General features: G+C 33.4%; 1 protein-coding gene and 1 long non-coding RNA gene across 2 annotated transcripts in view; one reads left to right on the forward strand and one right to left on the reverse strand.

Annotated features, from left to right (window-relative positions):
• LOC139481954 (protein mono-ADP-ribosyltransferase PARP14-like) overlaps positions 1 to 26,447 on the forward strand; it is a 49,510-nt gene that overhangs the window by 14,309 nt on the left and 8,754 nt on the right. The gene's annotated exons all lie outside the window — the stretch shown is intronic.
• LOC139481955 (uncharacterized) lies at positions 136 to 25,340 on the reverse strand. The gene is made up of 3 exons (XR_011654734.1): positions 25,256 to 25,340; positions 656 to 779; positions 136 to 275 (listed from the first exon to the last, which is right to left on the reverse strand). It is a non-coding gene; the product is annotated as an uncharacterized lncRNA (long non-coding RNA).

Here is a 26,447-nt window from a genome sequence, read left to right on the forward strand (position 1 = left end):
AAATTGTATATTATTATGAACGAGCTTCTGATTGGGAAAATATACCCATGGCAAGTTATTACAGGTTCTTTCGGTCTCTTTAAAAATACACCACTGTATGTCTCTTACATTAAAGTATTGTTTAAATGTTCTCCCCTGCACAAAATTACTATTAGTACCCATGGATTATTTCATTTATTTGTATGTTATGTTCTTGTAGAATGTTGATTCAATGATAAAATCCTGTTAAATAAACCGTATTAGACTCTTGGAATTCTTCATTCTGTTGCTGCAATCTAAAAATAAAATTCCGGGTACAATTTTCGTAAAATAATCAAATACTACGGTAACCTTACCAATCAGGGTTATTACTAAGGAATTTTAAAGATGAGTCCACATATTTCGCATTTCTGACATGTGCAATGGTGAGATTAAGGAATTTTTGTAATTTGTAATTTATCATTGCATTCTCCATGATAAACTAAAACAAGAAAAATTTTCTAATAAGTTTATACCAATTTTACCCCTTAAATTAGATCTATATATATATATATTTTTGTTATTGGTATAACATTGATTTTATTATCAGTATATAAAAACCGTAGTTTATATACGAGTATTTTATACACATATATATATTCTTTTAATTCTGTATTTTACTGATAAATATACTCACTTTTTAAGTCAACATCACACTTTTACATTACACTAACAGCAGCAACTGTAGATGAGACACAGAGTTCTGTGGATCCCCTTAGAAAATGTCCAATCTAGATATTCCTATGAAGATTTCTTGTGCCCTAGTTTGGTAAAATAATTAAGCTCATAAGAATATTAGAGGAGAAACAGTTTTTACAATTTTAGATAAGTTAACGGACAATGATTACGTGGATAAGTGGGGCCCACTGACTGCCTAAGACGGGGCCCGTTCCAGTCAAGCTTCAGTGATTCCCTATTTAAGCAACCAAATTTTTCCCAATAAGGGGGGTCCCTCAACAACAACCAGGTGCTCCGCGGGTGCGCAACTTTATACGACCGCAGTGGTCACAATATTCAAGCTTGATACTGTCTGAATTTGGATTGTGATCGAATTTTTGACATAATAAAGGTTTTTGTCACAAAATAAATGTGGTCAAAGATCTAACAAATCTACTGCACAATACTGTGCAATTGAAGATTTCTTCTGAAACTTTTCAAAATTCGAAAGTTGAAAAATTTTGAAAAAAAAAAATCCCTTAAAAAAATTGTAAACAAAAACCCCCCCTTCCCCAACTTGTTGACCCCCCCCCCCCCCCCCCTTTAAGCAATAACCCTTAAATTCAATCCCATCTTTTCCTTTGTAGTATGGAACCTTGTAGTACAATTTCAGAGATATCCAGTCACTTAAACACAAGTTATTGTTTGGAAACTAGAAACATGCCTCTTTTTGGTCCTTTTTTGTTCCCTAATTCCTACATATTTTAGGCAATTAATCCAAAACTGAATACCAGCCTCCCCCATGTTATATGGAACATTGTGGTACAATTTAAGAGAGTTCCATACAATTACACACTTGTAAGTTATTGTCTTGATTGTTTTTGAACCCTTTTTGGCCCTTAATTCCTAAACTTTGGACCCATAATCCTACAAATGAATCTAAACCTTCTACTTGTGGTTTTAAACATTGTGATACAATTTCAGAGCAATTGAAATACTTATACACAAGTTATTATCCTTAAACAAGAAAAATGCTTGCTTTGGGCACCTTTTGGGCCTCTAAGTCCTAAACGGTTGGGACCACATTCCTTAAAGTCGAACCCAACCTTCCTTTTGTGGTATTGAACCTTCTGAAAAAATTTCATAAAGATCTATTTCCTTTCCTAAAGATACTGTCTGGAAACCAATGTATCTTCGGACGACGCAGACAACGACGACGTCATCCCATTATACGATCCCAAACAATTTGTTGCGGTCGTATAAAAAAATCACCTATAGTTTACATTGTGGCTTAACTTATAAAATTTGAGGTAGGGCCAATTTCCCGATAATTTTAGTCACAGAAGGGCCAATTTAAAAAAAGTGCTGAAAGAATAAAATTTACTTTAAAAACAAAAAAATAAAAATGCTTTTTGATCAATATGTCGATTATCATATATAATGATATGTGTGAAAGATAGTTATTTCAACCCTAAAAAAGGATGAAAGTCAAATATGCAGAATTTAGGGTATTTTCAGGTTGGAAAAACAAGAAATCCCCCAAGAAGGACATTTCAAACGAAGAAACAAGTTATGTTTTTTGTTATTGTTGTAATTAATACAACTTTTCCCTCAAAAATGAAATTGGTTTAGTGTGTCCTTATTACAGTATTACCTAAGAAACAACTTTTCAATGAAAAAGTTGAACATCGCTCAATTGTAAAATTGAGAATGGAAATGGGGAATGTGCCAAAGAGACAACAACCCGACCATAGAAAAAAACAACAACAGAAGGTCACCAACAGGTCTTCAATGTAGCGAGAAATTACGCACCCGGAGGCGTCCCTCAACTGGCCCCTAAACAAATATATACTAGTTCAGTGATAATGAACGCCATACTAATTTCCAAATTGTACACAAGAAACTAAAATTAAAATAATACAAGACTAACAAAGGCCAGAGGCTCCTGACTTGGGACAGGCGCAAAAATGCGGCGGGGTTAAACATGTTTGTGAGATCTAAACCCTCCCCCTATACCTCTAGCCAATGTAGAAAAGTAAACGCATAACAATACGCACATTAAAATTCATTTCAAGAGAAGTCCGAGTCTGATGTCAGAAGATGTTACAGTAACCAAAGAAAATAAACAAAATGACAATAATACATAAATAACAACAGACTACTAGCAGTTAACTGACATGCCAGCTCCAGACTTCAATTAAACTGACTGAAAGATTATGATACCTACATGTATATAGTTGATTTAACACCAGAAGCAATCATATGCACCGCCGTGGCTCAATCGGTAGAGCCTAGCACTTGAAGGGAAATATTATTATCAAGAAAGGGTTTCTAGTCTCATATGGATGTTTTGATTTTTTTTGTATTGAAATATTAGATAATGATGTTTTTATCATATTTTATGGGATGTTTGCTTAATTTATAGAGTCATTGTGAATCATTTTGACTATATATCATTTTATTAAAGAAAAAACGCTTTTGCATGCATTCCTATGACTGTACATACTCTTGACTAACTTTCTATTCATGTGTTTACATTTTTTACATATTTGCAAGGAACACCTGCCGTCAAACTGAAGTAGATGCCTGTACATGACCAATAACACGAGACAAATAACACGAGAATTGATTATATAGCAATGAAGCTCAAATGTTGCATGTGTAATATAGTGTAATATACAAATAACTTAAAATAAGGCCATTGTATACAAGTTTCAAAACAACACAAACAAGTTTGGGAAACCTTTTTTGAACATGGTATTATACTAACAAATGCAGTCAAAAGCAATTTTGTCGCCAATTCACCAACTGTGTAGATACTACTACTGAAATGTGTACCACTGTCCCTGTACTGGTACCTAAGTCATCAGAAAATAAAACAACACCACAGAACAAATCAATTACACTACAAATCGTAATTAAATGTAACACATCAAGAAGCTGTTTTATTTGTTAAAATGACAGGAAAGGCCATATTACATGTGATGATGTGTTGTGTGGTTGTAACACATTAGGTGTTTTATGACCAACTGATGTCAGATTTTGTCGTCCGGTTAAAATATATAATTATGATCTTATCTTATCTTATAGACGATTAAACCTTACAGACCAGGACAAATACAGATATACATATATTCAGAATGAGATAAAAAGCATCCTATTTGAACTTGTTCGATATTATTTGGCTTCCTAACAATTTACGTGTTATGTTACCTTATGCGCATAAAGGGTGTTAACAATCAGATAAAATCAATAGTCTTGGCCTTGTTTTTTGTATGAAAACCTTTCAAGATATGAAAATAGATGATATGACGTATTTTAATGTACTATAATTGGCATCTATCGGGCTATTTACAACATAATTTACCTATCTTATCGAATGAAAAGAATTCACGGGAAATTGGCCATACCTCTTTGACACTTTAAAAAAAATAATGACGTGTAACAGTCAAGGATTCTACTTCGTCAAAATTATCTCCCCATTACGCCAGTTCATTTTCACAATCGTAGAAATAGAAGCCATTGTAGGGATGACGCGTTGCCAATTTTGCTCTTGAAAACCGATAAATTTATCCACATAGCACCATTACGATCCTTATATGTCAGTTGTATTTTAAAAGACAAATGTATCTACTATATGTAGTTAATGAGCAGCAGTTAATGATCTTGTCTGCATTCAACTTATTAATAAAACTATTGTCTGATCGGTTGTCTGGTGGAATTTTCGAAAATTCTTAAACATTTATAAAAATTCTAATTAAATATTTCGTGGAAGGGCAGACTAAAAAAAATCAGTGGTTGAAGATTATAAACCCTAGTTATCACACACACAAAAAAATATATGCATTTTTATCATCCAACTAAAAAGACTGTCGGCAAGTACTTTTAATTAAAAAAAAAATAGCTATTCGAACACACCTACTCTGTGATTCATTAGATAGGTATTTCACTTGACCCTTTCGTACTGTGATTGTTTAATGTTATAAGTCAGCCTGTAGCTTTGATACATGTATATAACAAGAGGCTGTCACAACGACAGCAAACCGGATTTATTAATATTTATTTGTGTCCTGGCAATATCACAAGAACCATTACTGATGAATGGTGAAAGTGAAAATCGTCAATATCAAATTTGACCTCCATTTTGTCATCAGTATCAACATATTAAAATTTGAAAAGCTTAGATTGAATGATTAAATGCAACAACGTGAATGGAAACGCCATTTTTCAATCTTTCAAGAACCATAACTCCTGAACGGTAAAAGTCAAAATCGTCATTATTGAACTTGACCTCTATTTTGCCATCAGTAACAACATATTAAAATTTCAAAAGCTTTGGTTGAACGGTTCATGAGAAAATGCACGGACACGACTGGAAACACCATTTTTCAATCTTTCAAGAACCATAACTCCTGAACGGTAAAAGTCAAAATCATCTTTATTGAACTTGACCTCTATTTTGTCATCAGTAACAACATATTAAAATTTGGAAAGCTTTGGTAGAACAGTTCATGCGTAAATGCACGGACACGACTGGAAACTCCATTTTTCAATCTTTCAAGAACCATAACTCCTGAACGGTAAAAGTCAAAATCGTCATTATTAAACTTGACCTCCATTTTGTCATCAGTAACAACATATTAAAATTTGGGAAGCTTTAGTAGAACAGTTCATGAGTAAATGCACAGACTCGACTGGAAACTTCATTTTTCAATCTTTCAAGAACCATAACTCCTGAACGGTAAAAGTTAAAATCGCCATTATTGAACTTGACCTTCATTTAGTTGTCAGTAACAACATATTAAAATTTTAAAAGCTTTGGTTGAACGGTTCATGAGTTAATGCACGGACAACATTTGATTGCCGTCCGCCCGCCCGCCCGCCCGCCCGCCCGGCCGCCCGCCGTACATCCCCAAATCAATAACCGACATTTTTGTCACAAAAATCCGGTTAAAAATGATAGAATCTGAAGCGAGATGATATATCAAATACTCCTGCTTCGTGCGTTTCAAAGACAAAATATACTCCTAAAACACGCCTTAACATAAAAAGGTGCACTCGATTTTCTCTTTTCGATACATTTGTTACCCAATTTTTTGATTTTTTTCTTGAGTCACATAATGGAAGACATGAAAATTACTGAACTAATAGATTGATACATATGTTCTCCGTGCGTGGTAAAATTTAAAAAAAAATCTGAGGTTATGCATTTTCTACATCCAACTTGATGGATACCCATGACGTCGACTTGATATTAAAAATAGATAAATTGAAAACTTATGCAAATGGTGTTTTTAAAATAAAACAATCCGTATTCGGAGAAAAATGTCGTTTTATTCATTTCTATTTACATTTAAAAATGTTGTTACTATAGTAAACATTACAGTAAGCACTTCTCGCCTTCTCTAACAAAGAGCTTCGATTCTTTTGTTCTATTTCAACTGGCTTTCCGACTGGTAGGAGTATTTGAAAGCAGATATACTTTTTGATTTTTTAATTTCACTGGATAATGAATGACCAGTAAAAGAAAAACTTGATTTGTATAATTCTGTATTTGATTTAGTGACAATACAATTATCCGATGATGAAAGTCGAGTATTGTACGATTGTTTACTATTTGTAGGCACAATAAAGAGTTAAAAAAGTTGAGTTGCGAGTTAAGAAAGTCGATTTGCGAATTACAAAAGTCGAGTTGCGAGTTACAAAAGTCGAGTTGCGAGTTACAAAAGTCGAGTTGCGAGTTAAGAATGCCGAGTTGCGAGTTATGAAAGTCCAGTTCCGACTTGAGAAAGTCGAGTTGCGAGTTACAAAAGTCGAATTGCGTAAAACTGTGGAAGCGAAACTATTTTTTTGGTGTAACTGTTTAACATTTTGGAATGATGATTGCTTATAGAATTGTATACAGTATTGTTGATTATTTTTGTTGTTTATGTCTCTTCGTAAAAATAAAATGGATTGATAATCACTACTATCGGATTTTCTGAAGAAGCAGATAGCCTTTTGAGATACAGCGGATAGCTTGCAGTTTAATCATAATTACATTTCATAGCTAGCACCGTCATATTAAACGTAAAGGAAGATATAGCAACCAAGCTATGGTACATATGTAAAAGACCCCTTCTGCAAGCTTCGTTTAGAGTGGGCAATTTAGGGCAGCTGTAGAGCCGGGTAATAATCGTTAGGGACCTCAAAATCTATTCTTTGACAATGACACTCAAAATTGTGGACGTTAAAATTATATATGTCTACATAGGCTAGAGTTGAAAGGGAAATGATGGGCGTGTATAAAACAAGTTTAAACCAGGCGCCTTTTTGTGTCTGAACGAAGTCGGGACCTTTAGCCTGTGTTGGTCTTGTATATCTTTAACAATTGGAAAACTTGCTGAATTTTTCGTTTCCATTCTCTGACTTTAGTTTGCCCCAATCAAATTGTATGAAACTTATACACACTGCTTATTATTACAAAACACAGACCAAGTTTGAATTATGGTGGGGTCACCTTAACCGTTCAAGAGTTATGCTCCTTAAAAAAAAAAGCTGATTTTTTTCGTTTCTGTTCGCTATAAACTATAGTTTGTCTTAACCAAATGTTATGAAACTTATAAACAATGCTAAATACAACAAAAAACAGATCAAGTTTGAATGTTAGTGTCGTCATTCTACCCATTTTAGAGTTATGCCCCTATACAAATGAAAAAATGATAATTTTTGGTTTCTATTTTTAACTTTAGTCTAAATTGCCTAAACCAAATGTTATGTAACTTATAAACAATACTTATTACGACAAAACTCGGATCAAGTACAAATTGAATTTAGGTAGTTTCACTTTTACTGTTCCTCAGTGATGTCCTTTTATAACTTTATACGATATGCAAGCGGGGCTGTGTCCAATGGACTCATTACCTATTTATCTAAATTCTTTAAAGTAACAGATATAATTTATAGAACAGACAAGCGGTAGTTGCAAATATTTCATGTATATTTTGAACACATGCAGAGAAGATTACTTAGGAACCCTTTGCCAAAAAATAAAACCTTCTTTTCTTCTATGTGCCCGCCTTCAGATATTATGTTTTGAATTTTAGTTTCACTTTCCATATTCGGTATTTATCCTTAGGTAAGCTCCTTGTGGCAAAAATCACGTTCTGCAAGAATTTATTATCCTGGAGTTCGGCTATTTATTTCTTTTTGTGGCGGGTAACCAAGCAGACAACGTGCATGTGTTTAACGGCAATGCAGATTTTCTCTTATGAAATAAAATTAAAAAGTTGCCGATCCGGCACATAATAAAGATCGGGTAGAAAGCAAGGTATTCATTTTAATTTAGATCGAAAATCTTAATTCGAGGGTTGAAAATTTAGAGCACAAAAAAAGGAGGTGTTCCTCAGGGAATCTTTTTATCTTATGCACTCTCATTTGAAAGCTTTATTTTTTAAATTTAATCAAAACAGAGAAAACTAATGTTAGTCAACTTGAATTGTCTTTCTTCCTTTCTTCCATGCCAAGTTATTCTCGCTAAAAATTCCAGTGGACCTCCTATGGCACCCACTAATAGTAAAAAAATAAATCATTCAACAAATTAAATTATGACCTGCATGCACTTTGCATACTTTCAAAGGAGGCAATTTCATGACAAAATTGTTCTATACTGGGGGGGGGGGGGGGGGGGGGTCTAGAAATTTTGAAAGGGGGGCGAAGTTTTAAAAGCTTTTGGGACCTTTTTTGGCTAAAAAACATAAAATAAGTGTAAAATGCACTTTTTAAATGGTTCCTGGCGTGGGGCATGTATATTCTATAGTTGCTGTAAAGTGTAAGGGCCAGAATTTTTATTTAATGCAAAAATAAGAGTCAGATTTTTTTCTCTCTCAAATACCTTAGACTGACTCCTCAATTCTGGATAGCTTGAAAGTCTAAGGTACGAACCATTTGAATTGAAGAGGCAGTCTAAGGTATTTCAGTAATATTATTTACCAACGAAAAAATGTTTAACCCAAAACGCCCCAGCCCTATTTTAAAATAACATGATAGTTTAAATTGACATAATAGCTGAATAATGATCCACATGTTATTTTAAAATAGGGCTGGGGCGTTTGGGGTTAAACATTTTTTCGTTGGTAAACAATATTGCTGCGGATTATTTTTTTCATGAGAGTGTAAAAGTTTTACTTTCTGTTTGGTTGAATAGTGAAATAGAAGTCACTACGTTCTTGATCAATCCTGTGTCGCTTTGAAGGTTTCATGCATGGTTGTCACACTCAGCCTAATCAACGTGTTACTGTAATTTGAATTTCAAAATGACTGAGTGACGTTTTTTTTGACGCACTGGTCAACTCCACCATAGAGAATCACATGACTTTGACACAATCAGTAAATACCAGCGAAATTATCTTTATAAGTAAAGAATTGTCGCATAAAAATGAAATACACAGGAAATGGCAAAATTCACGAAGTCTGATTAATCATTTTACAAACAAAAAAAGTCCAAGCAAAGAGGGGTGTACGCCCTGTACGCCCTCCTCTGAATCCGCCACTGGCGTCAATAAGTGCAATTAGGCATTAAACCCGTCAGTTATGCACGCCTTTTTGACGTCATTTACTAGATAGAGGGGTCGCCTGTTTCCTGCACTATTACCGTTCATCATCGTCATAATACAGGATAAACTAAAAATAAAGTTTATTTTGTAAGTAGTACTACTTAATCACAGTCTCCTTATGACAGCAATGCTGATTGTCAATTATGAGGATTTTTATTTGCCGAATAATTTGTACAATAAAGCAATGTAGTTTTGCAACCACTCGCTCAACATTGGAACGGAAGTGACGATGCCCCTAAACGTTAAATGATGTTCACTAAAACCAGAGTTTTTGACGGAAATGCATCGAACTCGAAAGTTGTCTATTGCATGGCAATAAATATAGTCCCCTATCGGTTAAACTTGTTCTTTAAACTACATTGAATATAACAAATATCAAGTAAATATCGTCAAGCATAATGCAAAAGTGCGGAAATAATTTAAGTAAATTTTCTGTCCAAGGACCGTAAACAGACAGACAGACAAGTCCAAAAAAAACTTGAGACTAGCACTAGTACTCAACTGCTGATATAGATGTCTCTTCATGTACAGACCTAGGGCGTTTTTTACACATTTTTTTTTATTGGTCTCTTCTGTATATCTCCAGAATATATTCTTTTGAATAGTCCAAAAAAATGAATCAGGACTTCTTCAGGAGATATTATGATGAAGAAGTTACAAAACAACAATTCAATTTGCCGTCGAATATAGCACATTTTTTTATGTTGGATTACATAAACAAAGTTTACGATAATTTATTAGAAAATTTAGTTACGCCAGTTTATTTGAAACAACGCTAGTGACTATATCAAACCAAAACTGAATAAAACATGTATAATTAATGGTGGTCCATTCAATAATAAAAAAAAATCTAATTAAAAAATCATAAAAAAGTTCCTCAAAACAATATTTAAAAAAAATTTATGGATAAAAAAAACCGTCGCCACGTAAATCGTGCATTTTTTTTTTAAATTAGATAAATATACAGCAAAATAATCTGTGTTTTTTCTTAGATAATAATGTATGCCAGTGACTATAATAATAAACCAGGTGCTCCGCAGGGCGCAGCTTTATACGACCGCAGAGGTCGAACCCTGAACAGTTGGGGCAAGTATGGACAAAACATTCAAGCGTGATACAGCTCTGAATTTGGATTGTGATCAAATTTTTGACATTACATGGGTTTTTTTTTTTTTACACAAAACAAATGTCAAGATTTTACAAATCAATTAAAGATTTCTTCTTCAAACTTTTTAAATCTAAAATTAAATAGTTGACACAGCATAGGTTTCTGACACAGAATGAATGTGGTCTCATGAACTTAAAAGGGTTTTTTTGCCTTTGAGCAATTCACTATGCTGTTGAATATTAATCCTCTCAAAAAAATGTTTGAAGAAATTTTCTTTTTATTTATGAAATCTGAAATGAGAAAAATTTAACCCCCCCTTTTTTTCACATCCCCGTTTCCCTTTTTCCAAAACTGATATCAATTCAAATTTCTAATGGAGTTTGCAACAATAACTACTCTTTTAAATACATCATAAAATATTAAAATGTAAAATAAAGTGCTTGTTATCACTGAATGGTAAAGATTGGTTGGTAGTAAAAGTGAATATACATTGTTTATTGTATAAAACAATAAAAAAAAAAACTTCATCAGCAACATTTTATATTGGCAAATTTCCAATGAAGATATTTACATAAAGTTATTGGCAAATAAAAATAGAAAATGACATCATAGTCATGTCTGGCAAATGTCCAACATACATTATCTAAAAACATTTTAGATAAGATAAGGGAAAAAAGCTTCATCAGCAACATTTTATATTGGCAAATTTCCAATGAAGTTATTTACATAAAGTTATTGGCAAATAAAAATAGAAAATGACATCATAGTCATGTCTGGCAAATTTCCAACATATATTATCAACTACTATTCTATACAAAGAAAGATAACTCCAATTGAAAATTAATTGCTATTGCACAATATTGTGCAATTAGATATTTCTTGCTATTGTGCAATACTGTGCAATTGAAAATTTCTTGCTATTGCACAATACTTGATATGGAATCCTGATTTGAACCAACTTGAAAACTGGGCCCATAATCAAAAATCAAAGTACATGTTTAGATAAAGCATATCAAATAAGCCCAAGAATTTAATTTTTGTTAAAATCAAACTTAGTTTAATTTTGGACCCTTTGGACCTTAATGTAGACCAATTTGAAAACTGGACCAAAAATTAAGAATCTACATACAGTTAGATTTGGCATATCAAAGAACCCATTTATTCAATTTTTGATGAAATCAAACAAAGTTTAATTTTGGACCCCCATTTGGACCAACTTGAAAACTAGGCCAATAATTAAAAACCTAAGTACATTTTTAAATTCAGCATATCAAAGAACCCCAAGGATTCAATTTTTGTTAAAATCAAACTAAGTTTAATTTTGGACCCTTTGGACCTTAATGTAGACCAATTTGAAAACGGGACCAAAAATTAAGAATCTACATACATAGTTAGATTCGGAATATCAAAGAACCCCAATTATTCAATTTTTGATGAAATCACACAAAGTTCAATTTTGGACCCTTTGGGCCCCTTATTCCTAAACAGTTAGGACCAAAACTCCCAAAATCAAACCTAACCTTCCTTTTATGGTCATAAACCTTGTGTTTAAATTTCATAGATTTCTATTTACTTATACTAAAGTTATTGGGCGAAAACCAAAAATAATGCTTATTTGGGCCCTTTTTTAGGCCCTTAATTCCTAAACTGTTGGAACAAAACTCCCAAAATCAATCCCAACCTTCCTTTTGTGGTCATTAACCTTGTGTCAAAATTTCATAGATTTCTATTCACTTAAACTAAAGTTATAGTGCGAAAACCAAGAAAATGCTTATTTGGGCCCTTTTTGGCCCCTAATTCCTAAAATGTTGGGACCAAATCTCCCAAAATCAATCCCAACCGACGACGCCAACGTGATAGCAATTATATACGACCAAAAAATTAAAATTTTTGCGGTCGTATAAAAACTGAATAAAACATGTATAATTAATTGTGGTCCATTCATTAATAATAAATCACAATTAAAAAAATCATAAAAAGTTCCTCAAAACAAGATTTAAAAAATTTTATGGTTAAAAAAAAACCGTCGCCACGTAAATCGTGCATTTTTTTTTTAATTAGATAAATATACAGCAAAACTAGTATCTCAATTGTTTGTAAAACAATTGAAAGGTCTTTCCTGTAAAAGTGATGTTTTCGTAATGTTCTTTGTACGACCTTTCGTTTGATATACGACAAGCATACCTTTTGAAACTTTTCGCTTTTTACACTTAATGACCTCATCCGCCTACATTTTTGAGATCGGAAGTATGATATATGTAACACAGGGTAGATGAGCTTTCATTTGATATGCTACAACGCCATGTTCTAAAAAGTTTGATTTTTGCACTTAATAACCCCATCCAACCAATTTTTGGAGGTTGGGAATTTGATATTTCAAATGTACACATCATGACCTTTCATTTGATATACAACAACCCTATCGTAAAAGAAATTTGTTTTTTGCACTCAATGACCTCTTCCAACCATTTTTTGGGGGGCGTCAATTTGAAATTTGAAATGTACGTTTTATGTTCTTTCATTTGATATGCGACAACCTTACCATCTGAGAAATTTGAATTTTTGCACTAAATGACCCCAACCTTCCCCCTGGAATGAAAAGGGGGTTAAAAATTTTCATTTTTAAGTAGAGTTTATTGAGACCTTCAATTTGATATATCAGATGACCCCATTTGACAAAGTGCCAAAAATGATGCAATATCAACGAAATAAATAGAAGTTGTGAAACTTACAAAGTCAATGCAAAACATGAAAATTTCAAATTGATTTTTTTGGTGTTTTTTTCAATGGAATGTTTTTGGTATTTGTTCAAACATATAACTATGTTAACCTCTTTAATTTCTTAAACATATTAAGTGGTAAGCTGTTGTTGATTCAGAAATACATGCCGCCGCTCGCAAAATTTCAAACTGCATTATCTCTAAAACGACAATAGATATCTCAAATCTGTTAAATGGTAAATGATCTACATTTAAAGGACAACATTATAGAAAAAGAATTTGGACAATTTCAAAGTTCACCAAGGTCACAATTAATCATCAAATATATGATGCAATACTAAACTTGAGAACCGGAAGTCGTGGAGACATGGGACTACCACCATTCAACTCAGGATCACTTGACCTTTCAAATATCACAAGGTCAAGGTCATAGTATACTGTGAAGGTCAAGGTGAAATTTCATCATGACCTGACATTGACCTCAAATTGACGGTCTTGAATTACTGATCATCTTTGCAGTGTATAGTAGGTTGATATCTGTTACCTTTAAAAAGATATACACAAAATACTATACTTTTAAGAATCATCCCGTTGTAACTTTTGAACAGACAGTCGGACATTTTTGGACTTATCATATAAAATGTAGAGCTCGTCGAGAGGAACATATTATACGCTGTATGTATGCAGCAAAGTCTTATCGTTTTCCTAATATGTAAGCATGAAATTGCAGCGTAATTTCTATTTGCACTCAGTGACCTTTGACCTTGACTGCATATTTAAGGTCACATGAATTAAAGATTATTGGTGAAGGTCCCATGTCTCTACGACTTCTGGTTCTCGAAATACAATTTTTCTAAACTTATGTACAATTTTTCAAGGGGAATAACTCCTTATAAGGGTTAATAACCAAATGATTGTACATGTTCATAAACATTGCCATCTTTTCTTGTACATGCTGTCATTTTTAATTACATTCTATCTTGAATACTTTTTGAGAAAAATGTAAAAGAAAGAAATTGCTTCAAGGGGACATAACTCTCATAGGGAATGATGAAATCCTTAGCAGCCTCAGATGGTAACGCATCATGATGAAATCAAACTATTGTCCAAATAAGGTCATGATATCTTCAAAAACAACGAGGGGGGGCCATGTCGAAAAAAAACAATAAAAGGGAGATAACTTCTAAAGGGGATGATGAAATCCTACACAGCCTCATCTGGTAATACTTTATGATGAGGTCTACCGATGGTCCATATTTGGTCTTGATAACTCCAATAGAAACGAGGGGAGGCCATGTCAAACAAATGCTGGATGAAAAAAAAAAAAAAAAAAAACATCTGAGAAATTTGAATGTTTGCACTAAATGACCCCACCCGTCCCCCTGGGATGAAAAGGGGGTTTAAAATTTTCATTTTTAAGTAGAGTTTATTAAGACCTTCAATTTGATATATCAGATGACCTCTTTTGACAAAATGCAAATAATGATGCAATATCAACTATATAAATAGAAGTTATGAAACTTGCAAAGTCAATGCAAAACTTGAAATTTTCAAATTGAATTTTTGGCGTTTTTTTCCATGGAATGTTTTTGGTATTTGGTCAAACATATAACTATGTCAACCTCTTCAATTTCTGAAACATTTTAAGTGGTAAGCTCTTGTTGATTCAGAAATACATGCCTCCGCTCGCAAAACTTCAAACTGCATTATCTCAAAAACGACAATAGATATCTCAAATCTGTTAAATGATAAATGATCTACAGTTGAAGGACAACATTATAGAAAAAGAATTGGGACAATTTCAAAGTTCACCAAGGTCACAATTAATCATCAAATATATGATGCAATACAAAATTTGAGAACCGGAAGTCGTAGAGACATGGGACTATCATCATTCTACTCAGGACCACTTGACCTTTCAAATATCACAAGGTCAAGGTCATTGTATACTGTGAAGGTCAAGGTGAAATTTCATCATGACCTGACATTGACCTCAAATTGAAGGTCTTGAACTACTGATCATCTTTGCAGTTTATAGTAGGTTGATATCTGTTACCTTTTAAAAGATATACACATAATACTATACTTTTAAGAATCATCCCGTCGTAACTTTTGAACAGATAGTCGAAATCTTTTGAGCTCAGTGTATAAAATGTAGAGCTCGTCGAGAGGAACATTTTATACGCTGTAAGTAAGCAGCAAACTCTTATCGTTTTCTTAATATGAACACTTGAAATTGCAGCGTAAATTTTTTTTGCACTCGGTGACCTTTGACCTTGGGTGCAAATTAAAGGTCACATGAACTTAAGATTATTGGTGTAGGTCCCAAGTCTTTACGACTTCCGGTTCTCGAGATACAATTTTTCAAAAATTGTGTATATTTTTTCAAGGGAAATAACTCCTTATAAGGGTTAACAACAAAATGATTGTATATGTTAATTAACATTGCCATCTGGTCTTGTACATGTTGCCGTTTTCAAATGGATTCTATCTTGAATACTTTTTGAGAAAAATGTAAAAGAAAGAAATTGCTTCAAGGGGACATAACTCTCATAGGAAATGATGAAATCCTTAGCAGCCTCATATGGTAACACATCATGATGAGATCTAACTATTGTCTAAATAAGGTCATGATATCTTAAAAAACAACGAGGGGGGGCCCTGTCGAAAAAAACCAATAAAAGGGAGATAACTTCTAAAGGGGATGATGAAATCCTACACAGCCTCATCTGGTAATACTTCATGATGAGGTCTACCGATGATCCATATTTGGTCTTGATAACTCCAATGGAACTGAGGGGAGGCCATGTCAAACAAATGCTGGATGAAAAAAAAAAAAAAAAAAAAAAAAAAAAAAAAAACAGGAGAACTAGTATCTCAATTGTTTGTAAAACAATTGAAAGGTCTTTCCTGTAAAAGTGATGTTTTCGTAATGTACTTTGTACGACCTTTCGTTTGATATACGACAAGCATACCTTTTGAAACTTTTCGCTTTTTACACTTAATGACCTCATCCTCCTACATTTTTGAGATCGGAAGTATGATATATGTAACACAGGGTAGATGAGCTTTCATTTGATATGCGACAACACCATGTTCTAAAAAGTTTGATTTTTGCACTTAATAACCCCATCCAACCAATTTTTGGAGGTTGGGAATTTGATATTTCAAATGTACACATCATGACCTTTCATTTGATATACAACAACCCTATCGTAAAAGAAAATTTATTATTTGCACTCAATGACCCCATCCAACCAATTTTTGGGGGACGTCAATTTGGAATTTGAAATGTACGCTTTATGTTCTTTCATTTGATATGCGACAACCTTACCATCTGAGAAATTTGAATGTTTGCACTAAATGACCCCACCCTTCCCCCTGGGATGAAAAGGGGGTTTAAAATTTTCATTTTTTAAGTAGAGTTTATTAAGACCTTCAATTTGATATATCAGATGACCCCATTTGACAAAGTGCAAATAATGATGCAATATCACTTATATAAATAGAAGTTATGAAACTTACAAAGTCAATGCAAAACATGAAAATTTCAAATTGATTTTTTGGTGTTTTTTTCCATGGAATTTTTTTGGTATTTGGTCAAACATATAACTATGTCAACCTCTTCAAGCTCTTGATGATTCAGAAATACATGCCTCCGCTCGCAAAACTTCAAACTGCGTTATCTCTAAAACGACAATAGATATCTCAAATCTGTTAAATGATAAATAATCTACAGTTGAAGGACAACATTATAGAAAAGAATGTGGACAATTTCAAAGTTCACCAAGGTCACAATTAATCATCAAATATATGATGCAATACAAAACTTGAGAACCGGAAGTCGTAGAGACATGGGACTATCACCATTCAACTCAGGACCACTTGACCTTTCAAATGTCACAAGGTCAAGGTCATAGTATAATGTGAAGGTCAAGGTGAAATTTCATCATGACCTGACATTGACCTCAAATTGAAGGTCTTGAACTACTGATCATCTTTGCAGTTTATAGTAGGTTGATATCTGTTACCTTTAAAAAGATATACACACAATACTATACTTTTAAGAATCATCCCGTCGTAACTTTTGAACAGACAGTCGGAATCTGTTGAGCTCAGTGTATAAATTGTAGAGCTCGTCGAGAGGAACATTTTATACGCTGTAAGTATGCAGCAAACTCTTATCGTTTTCTTAATATGCAAGCTTGAAATTGCAGCGTATTTTTTTTTTGCACTTGGTGACCTTTGACCTTGGGTGCAAATTAAAGGTCACATGAACTTAAGATTATTGGTGTAGGTCCCAAGTCTTTACGACTTCCGGTTCTCGAGATACAATTTTTCAAAAATTGTGTATATTTTTTCAAGGGAAATAACTCCTTATAAGGGTTAACAACAAAATGATTGTATATGTTTATTATCATTGCCATCTGGTCTTGTACATGTTGCCGTTTTCAAATCGATTCTATCTTGAATACTTTTTGAGAAAAATGTAAAAGAAAGAAATTGCTTCAAGGTGACGTCATTCTCATAGGGAATGATGAAATCCTTAGCAGCCTCATATGGTAACACATAATGATGAGATCTAACTTTTGTCCAAATAAGGTCATGATATCTTCAAAAAAAACGAGGGGGGGCCATGTCGAAAAAAAACAATAAAAGGGAGATAACTACTAAAGGGGATGATGAAATCCAACACAGCCTCATCTGGTAATACTTCATGATGAGGTCTACCGATGGTCCATATTTGGACTTGATAACTCCAATAGAAACGAGAGGAGGCCATGTCAAACAAATGCTGGATGAAAAAAAAAAAAAAAAAAAAAAAAAAAAAAAAAAAACAGGAGAAAAACAATAAGGTCTTTCCTCGCGGAGAGGAAAGACCTTAAAAACAATAAGGTCTTTCCTCGCGGAGAGGAAAGACCTTAATAAGATGTTTTTTCTACATTTAAGAGCAGTTCTCTGTAATCACCAAAATATTTCAGCATGCACTAAAAAATAGACCACGATCGCACTACGTTCACCCCGATCTAAAATAAATTCAGATCATGGTGAGGTCGCGGTATGAGCGGCATGAAAAGGTAAATTTTCGTTGATTTCACAATGCTACTACGTCCTCATTACGCTTCTACAACGATCCCGCTACGATTATAATACTTTCTCACCGCGCTTATTATGCGTCCTCACTACGCTTATCAAGATCTTTCTACGCTCATCACGTTTACACTATGACCAAATCACGATTTATGCGATTGCAACACGATAGCACCACGCTTCTACTGCGATTATAGCACGTTCTTGCCACAATTATACTACGTTTTGAACAGATATATCATGTTAAGGAGGGGTATTTGCGAAAAATACCAGTCGAGAGAATGTTAAATTTCACGAGCCGTAAGGCGAGGGAAATTCATTCTCAAGACTGGTATTTTTCGCAAATACCCCTCAAGAACATGATATATCTTTTTAATTACACCGAATGTTAATGTACTAAAACGCATTGATGATCGTGACGTTACAAGAGTCCAGTCGGATAGAGTATTTTTTGGCTAATTACACCTTATAGAATGCCAGCTTTTGATTGGCTGATAGCCAGTGTATTTTTCGCATATTCTAACATTTCTTCCTCATTTCAAACGAATCTGACTGTTTTTCACCACTGGCGGTGAATATGCCTCAAATACCATGGTATTTGCCATTTTGGATATTCCTTTTTTTACCCTCTCGAGCATTTTCCCGCCAATTTTTCGGATATGACGTTACATAAAGACAGCGCGAACGCGTATAAGTATATGTATAGTTCCAGCGGTATATTTTATGATAGTACTTGTCCTCAAATAAATATTTCCTTTTCCTAGTTCAGAGAGTTTTAATTAAAATTCATTCGGTGTAATTAAACAGATATATCATGTTATGGAGGGGTATTTGCAAAAAATACAAGTCTTGGGACAAAATTTCCCTTGCCTAGCGGCTCGGGAAATTTGAGTCCCTCGACTTGTATTTTTCGCAAATACCCCTCCATAACATGATATATCTGTTCAAAATACCACGGCAGAGAGATTAAAAAAGGCATATCCTTTTAGCAAATACCCCGGCGGAGTTAAAAATGAACGATATTCATTTGATAACAGTAAATTGGTAAAAAATACACTGGCTATCAACCAATCAAAACCCCGGATTACTACATAAGGTGTAATTAATATCGCAATCTTACTACGTTCTCACCAATAACGTCAACATCGTGTTGAACAGTTCCATATCAATACTCTTCCATTCCTTCTACTTCTGATTTAAAATACGTCGATTTCTCCGAAACAATACAGGCATGCCATCAAAATCTACTAGAAAACGTGGGCGTGGTGGTAGGGGTAGACGTAGAGTCAGAGGGAGCTTTGATAGTAATGAATCCTGATCCAGCAGAGATGTAACCGACCATTCAACCTAAATTACAACCTATTGGCATCCGATACAGTTTTTCGATATAATGTCATTTATATAGTTTTATCATTTTTGATATGAGGAAGGCGCTGCCTTAAATGCCAGCTTAAGGAGGCTCGAGGGTATAAAAATTTCTGAAAAAAATGAAACATTTGTTTTTCATTACAAATTTTATTTATTACCTTTTGTAGCTGTTACTTTATCATATGGTACAAAAAACATTCAAAACAATTAATTCGTGTTGGCCCCAGATGACTTTTAAAATGTAAACATCATTGAAAAAGTTCCCGAAATTATCTCCCTTTGGTGGAAAATGCCATTTTTTGGCTTTGAAATTGAAATATCTCTTGTAACTCATCGGTGACCTATATTTTTTAATATAATTTCGATATATGCTGTACTTAAACTAAATTATTGTAAAATTTGAGCGATTTCTGTAATAAATTTCTTTTTTTTATTTCGATATTACTTTTATTTCTCCTATTAGTTCAACAGAGAAAAAAAACTTTTACAAAGATGTATGTTTCTTTCGAAGGCAGATTGTGAACGTAAATGAACGGAAACCCCATTTTTTTATTTTATATTTCTATTAACTATAAGATAAAGTTCATTTATAGAAAAATATAGAGAAATCCTATATAAATGATTTAGACCCGCGAACCCACTTAAATACCAAGACTATGTCCTATAAATTGATTAATTGTTGGTTGATTAATGTCCAGTGGCAAATATTGCATGCACAAATTTTGACGGGACGTATTATGGTATACAAATGTCCGACTTCCGTCTGTCCGTCGTAAACATGGTACAGTATAATGTCATGGTTGTTTTTTTTTTTGTGATGGTCAAGCGAGTTATAAAATATAACACAAAATAAAACATAAGTCACCGTGCTCGTTTTCGAGAAATTGAGGCTGTAAATTGGGGATTTGTGCAATTTTGTAAAAAATGTAGGCAATGTTATAAAATGTTTGGAGCATATATTCTGCGTCGTAAATTATTAAGATCGGGTTCAATTTAAAGCTGTGATAAGTGACAATAAGTTAAAAAAAAAATCCCTACACGAATGCAGTAGCGTAACTGGGTCATTTTTACGTGTAAGCCCGAGACTTGGCGAGGGGTCTGAGGGGGTGCCAACCGCTCAATGTCAAAGCACCTGCTGGTAGTGGTTTCGAGGGGACGAAGTCCCCGAGAGCTATCGAGTTATCGAGAACGAGATCTACCATTCCGGTCAGTAAAAATTCATTAATAGCAACATACTTTTGAATTTTATTGGTTTATTTTTTATGTTCAATTTTGAAATATGTTTAACTTATTCATCGTGTTAAACTGGAAGCTAGTGGTCATTGGTTTTAGAGAAAACGTCCAGACCAATATTATTTTCAAATATGTTTAAAGGGAGCCGTAAGTGAGCATACAATCGACAAAAGCACCTTTTAATGGACATGAAAATTTATTTCTAACAGGTGCGATATAAAAATTTTCCCTGGAACACATATAATTTCTTCCCACAAAAAGTGAATCAATTTATCAGTCCCTTAAATTGTTTAAAAAAAAAAACTAAAATTCTCTTTTTATATTTTTTCTTGATCTAGAATATTAAAGTGTAACAATATTTCATGACAATCTATGAAGTTTTATAAATTGATCATGAAAAAACAATTAATTGCGTAAAGAAAGTCCGGCTATGAGTAAAGATCAGAAAATGAACGAAAACAAATGCTTTCAAAATTTTGCTTCAGACATTAATCATAAAAAACCTCTTCCAAACTTTTATAAAATTCGATAAAGGTTTGACAAAGTAGTAAAATGTAATTAAGAATTAACAAACTTTAAGCCCAAACTGTGACCACTTATTAATTGCAGAAAGAATACCTTTTATCTGTTAAATGCAGGAAAATTAAAGCATTGTTATATAGCTTCAGATACTCTTTTGGTCATAAACATTTTTCTTCCAACTTTCGTAAAATTTCACGGAGAGCCATTCAAACACTTTATCCATTCGAAATCTTAATATTGACGCCGCCGACGACGCTTTGATTCGCTTTTTAGACATAAATCACAGGCTCGACAAAAAAATGCAAACCGCATATCGAATCTCAACAGATAATGAATTGCATTAAATATAAGAAAAGTATATTCAGACTTTTACAGAAAATTGGAAGAAATCTAAAATAGGATCTAGTTGATTAAAGTAAATTCAGTCCCTTTTTATACACAATTACAATCCACTGCAGAAAGAATCACACGGCTGATGTGCTTTTAACCAGATTTTCTTATTCTATTTTTTTTTTTCAAAATTCAAGTGTACGCCCGGGCGTTTTGACGTAAACGTAGAACTACGCGCATGGAATGACTATACAATTATTCAAGCCTTGCTTGACCATGCGGAACAGATGCTCAAAGTGGTATTTTTTTAATCCTATGTTAATTATAAAACCATATTTGATTGGATTCTCACGGCATTTATACTTGTGTGTTATACTTTGCGTTTACCCAAAAAGGAAAGCAGGAAGAATTAGATAAAGCCCGTTTCCAATTTAACGTCATTTTTCTGTTACACTAAATGGTAGCAATATCTGACGTTGCGTCAAATTATAATTTTGTCTGTTAGCCTGTTAGAGAAAATGGGCAAGTTGTCTTAATTACATTCAGACAGACAAAACCTGGAGAGATTTAATATTTTATGTGAAAATGACAATGAGAATAATGGTTGTAGTATGAACGAAGTCAGATCGTAAGAAATGCGTAATGAGGACGGCATACGCGTGCTAGTATCATACTATGGTCTTAAACAGCGTGGTGTAAACGTGATATAGTCGTAGTGGAAGCGTAGTTGGGTCGCAGTGAGAACGTGATGGTCGTAGTGAGGTCGTAATAACGTCGCTGTGAGATCGTAGTGGTCTCGACCTTTGAGATCTTACCACGACCTTAGTGTGCTCTTACTACGCTTATACTACGACCTGATTTCGACACGACCGCACCACGATTGGTTTGAACATGTTCAAAGTTGGCTACGTTCATCACGATCTTGAAGACCTCACCACGACCGTGATACGACCTTACTGCGATCGCACAACGATCGTCAAAATTTGCATTTTTTTCAGAGATCGTAGTACGATCGTTGCCTAGTGGGACTGCGGTATTAAACTTTATTAGTTCACTAGAGCCACATGAGCTTAACAAAAAATATTACAACTTAGTTGATATGAATAATTTGAAAAAACACATTGCACAAATTTAAACTACATTTTATATATATAAAACAGAATTTACAAATTATTTAACAAAAACAGATTATGTTTATCTTTTAAAACATAAAAGTTATGTATTTCTGTCGAAAGGAAAAATACGTCCACAAATCCGAATTTTGAGCAAATATACAAAATTTCGACTTTATTTTACTAAAAAAAAGTAGCACATGAAGGTATATTTTTATTACATATTTGATTTAATCACGCAAAAAATAGCCTATATGCAAATTGTCAGCAAACTGTCGATATGGATTCTATTATATACTAAAAAAAATTTTGACCGAAAAGGACATCTTTTCTTTAAAAATTGTATATAAAAGATATTGCAGAGTTCTTAAAATCTGTTTATTCCCTGTTGGTCCTGGAAAACAAATCTACTAGTAGTCGTCAAAACATTAGTACCACCACTTTCTAAGAACCTTAATCGTACAAATGTATATGTTTCAAGGTAAAAGTGTGCAAGGTAATGGCGTTTTTCAGACTGTTTATGACTAAATCCATTTGTTGTGTAATGCTTGACAGAGGAGGATTTAGGGGCGGGGTTGATAATATACTGAAGCATGATTAGAGCGAGTATCCTCTTGCACAAACCCCGGGCCCTTGTGAACATTTCTTGATCCGCCAGTGGTTGATACTTTAGTCTGGAAGAGCATGATTTATATGCTGGTTTTAATTGGCTTTTAAATAGTGTGCTAGTACTAGTAGTTTTCAGTTACTACAAATACTCTTATTTTGGTGCTTCGCGTTTATAATCTTTAGTAAATGTTAGTTGTTTTTGTGTCTCGTATCGATCTTTTGGGTCAATCCAATTGCAACGGACTTTTAAACGTTGTTTTTATGTTATACTATTACGTCAACACTGACTGTCTAAGTTTAGGGGTTAAACGCTCACACACATGTTGAATCCTGCCACATTATCATGAGCATGTAGTTGAGAAGTTATTGTTTGCTTATATCTGTCGACTCATATTTGAAGTTTTTAGAATGGGTTTGTTATATATCGCTAGGCCGTTACTTTATTTCGTCTTAATTGTTTCACATTTTTGTCGTTGCCTTTTATAAGTAATATACAGTATGGATATTTGTCATTTTTAAGGCCGCACGGTTGGTTATAATTGATAATACTACTTCATTGAACTTCAGTTGATAGTTGCCAAATTAGCAGTCATACCACATCTTCTTACTTGTTATGATATTGTATACATGACTTTTAATTTCGGGTCTTGTCTAAACATTTATGAAATATTAGTCGCTTGACGTTAAAAACAAACAACTAACAATCAATCAATTTAAACTCGTGTTCAATAAGGAGAAAATCATTTGATTTGTTGGGTTAAAGGGGGAGGTGGCAGGAGTATTTTGAATATGAATATGGTGGGCTGGTCAAGAGCTGGAAAAATAGGCATGCTTAGCGACAAGTGAAATCTTTAACATGAATAAAAAATTTCGCAAAAGATCCTGCTGCCGGCCCCATTCCCATCCTTAGAATAACAAAAGGTCATACCCTTACTGTAATTGTCCGTGTGTGTTTATTATTTATCCAGCTAGTTGTCCTTATAGTGTCCTACTAAGGGGACGACTATTTGATATTCTGGGGGAGGAGGATTTTGAAAATAAATAACTAAGCCTTGATAATCACAAAAATCAAAGGTTTGTTCTGTGGTAGTTTGAAAATAAATAACCTGACACACAATTAATTGAAAAAATAGGTCCATTCGAAAGTATTAGATGGCACCAGATATTCATAATTTTTTTTCCAAACAAAAATCGGGAAACACTTCCGTAAACTTTACATAATGAATTATAAATATTATTTAAATATACTTGAAATGTGTGAAAATGGGTTTCATTTTTAAAAGTTGAGATATATTGTGGTAGAAATACGCGTTGGTAAATATTGGGTACGAGTTTGCGAAGGTACGAGTTGACATGGCTCCACAGCTATTTTATTCTAGATTTGTAAAACTTTTGACTTGTCAAACTTCTTGATTTGTAACTTGTATTTTTCTTTAGAAACGCAACTTCTCTTTGGCTGGCAGCGGTAACTATTACACAGACGCGATCTCACAAAACGTGACTAAAACAAAGTGACTACATTTGAAAAATTAAGAAACGTAGAAATTCATGAAACTAATGGAGAAAATACGTTTACAATTTAAAAAATTGTGTTTACACATGTATCAAGAAATTACATTTCACAAATCAAGAAATGTAGAAATTCGTGTAACGGATGGAAAAAATACATGTTACAAATTAAGAAATGACATTTTACAAATTAAGAAATTGCATATGTTATACGAATAAGAAATTGCATGCCATTTCACAAATTAAGAATTGTATAATTTTGGCGGATATTCCCTTCCATAGTTTTGCACCCAACTAGAATACCACAAGTTTGAACACCTTATTTGATTTCAGGACCACCATACTCAAATGTGAAATACTTTGATATATTTCGTAACTTTTTACCTTAAAGAATCCTGGTCCTGAGTAGATTTAGAGGTTGTCGTCAGCAAAAGATTAAAACACCGTTCATTGCGGGCTTCCGTTGCCGTTGATTTCTATATTTTGTGCAATGTCAATTTCATCATGGAAAACTTTCTCTACCATCAGAGGTTCATCAAGGGATAATACTAAATTTGATATTTATGCTATTAATTTATGATAGTTACGATTTAAAAATCAATGTTTTGATTTAAGTTGCAGTATAAAAACAATATTAGGTCAATGTCATAAAGATATAAACTTTTTGGTATTCCGAATAAAACTGGGGAAGGGAAGGGCGCAGTAAAATCTCGTCCTTCCCCAGTTTCTCAGTCTCAGTAATATTTTTTGTATGAGGCTGAGAAACTGGGGAAGGACGAAGTTCTACTGAGCCCTTCCCCAATTTTGCGCCGAGTACAAAATATTTTTTTTTCTGACATTGACCTAATATTGTTTTCAAAACTGCAACTTAAATTAATAAATTGATAGCTATTCAAATCGTAACACAAATGTCATAAGGGATGTCATTATTTTCATCCCTTAATGGACCCCTGATTGTGGAGAAAGTGTTCCATGATGAAATTGATTCGTACACAATATAGCTGTGTTACTATATTTTATATGAAATAAACAGAACTATTTGCAGTATAAAAAAACATTATATAGTTTTCTGACATTGACCTGATATTGTATGTTTGATGTTTAGAAGTACTTAAAGATGACAAAAAATTTAGTATTGAAAATTACTAAAATTTTCAGTACTGAAAAATGACTGAAATTTTCAGTACTGAAAAAGGACTGAAATTTTCAGTACTGAAAAATGACTGAAATTTTCAGTACTGAAAAACGACTGAAATTTTCAGTACTGAAAAATGACTGTAATTTTCAGTACTGTAAAATGACTGAAATTTTCAGTACTGTAAACAACTTTTTCCCAACATTACTGAAAATGATATAAAAATTAATGTACTGAATAGTGATGTTTCCTAAAAGTACTGTTTATATAGCGGCATTTAATGTACTGTTTAATGATGTTTCCTAAAAGTACTGTTTATATAGCGGCATTTAATGTACTGATTAGTGATGTTTTCTAAAAGTACTGTTTATATAGTGGCATTTAATGTACTGATTAGTGATGTTTCCTAAAAGTACTGTTTATATAGCGGCATTTAATGTA

The sequence above is a fragment of the Mytilus edulis genome, chromosome 7 (genome assembly GCF_963676685.1).
Source record: "Mytilus edulis chromosome 7, xbMytEdul2.2, whole genome shotgun sequence".
Lineage (NCBI taxonomy): Eukaryota > Metazoa > Mollusca > Bivalvia > Mytilida > Mytilidae > Mytilus > Mytilus edulis.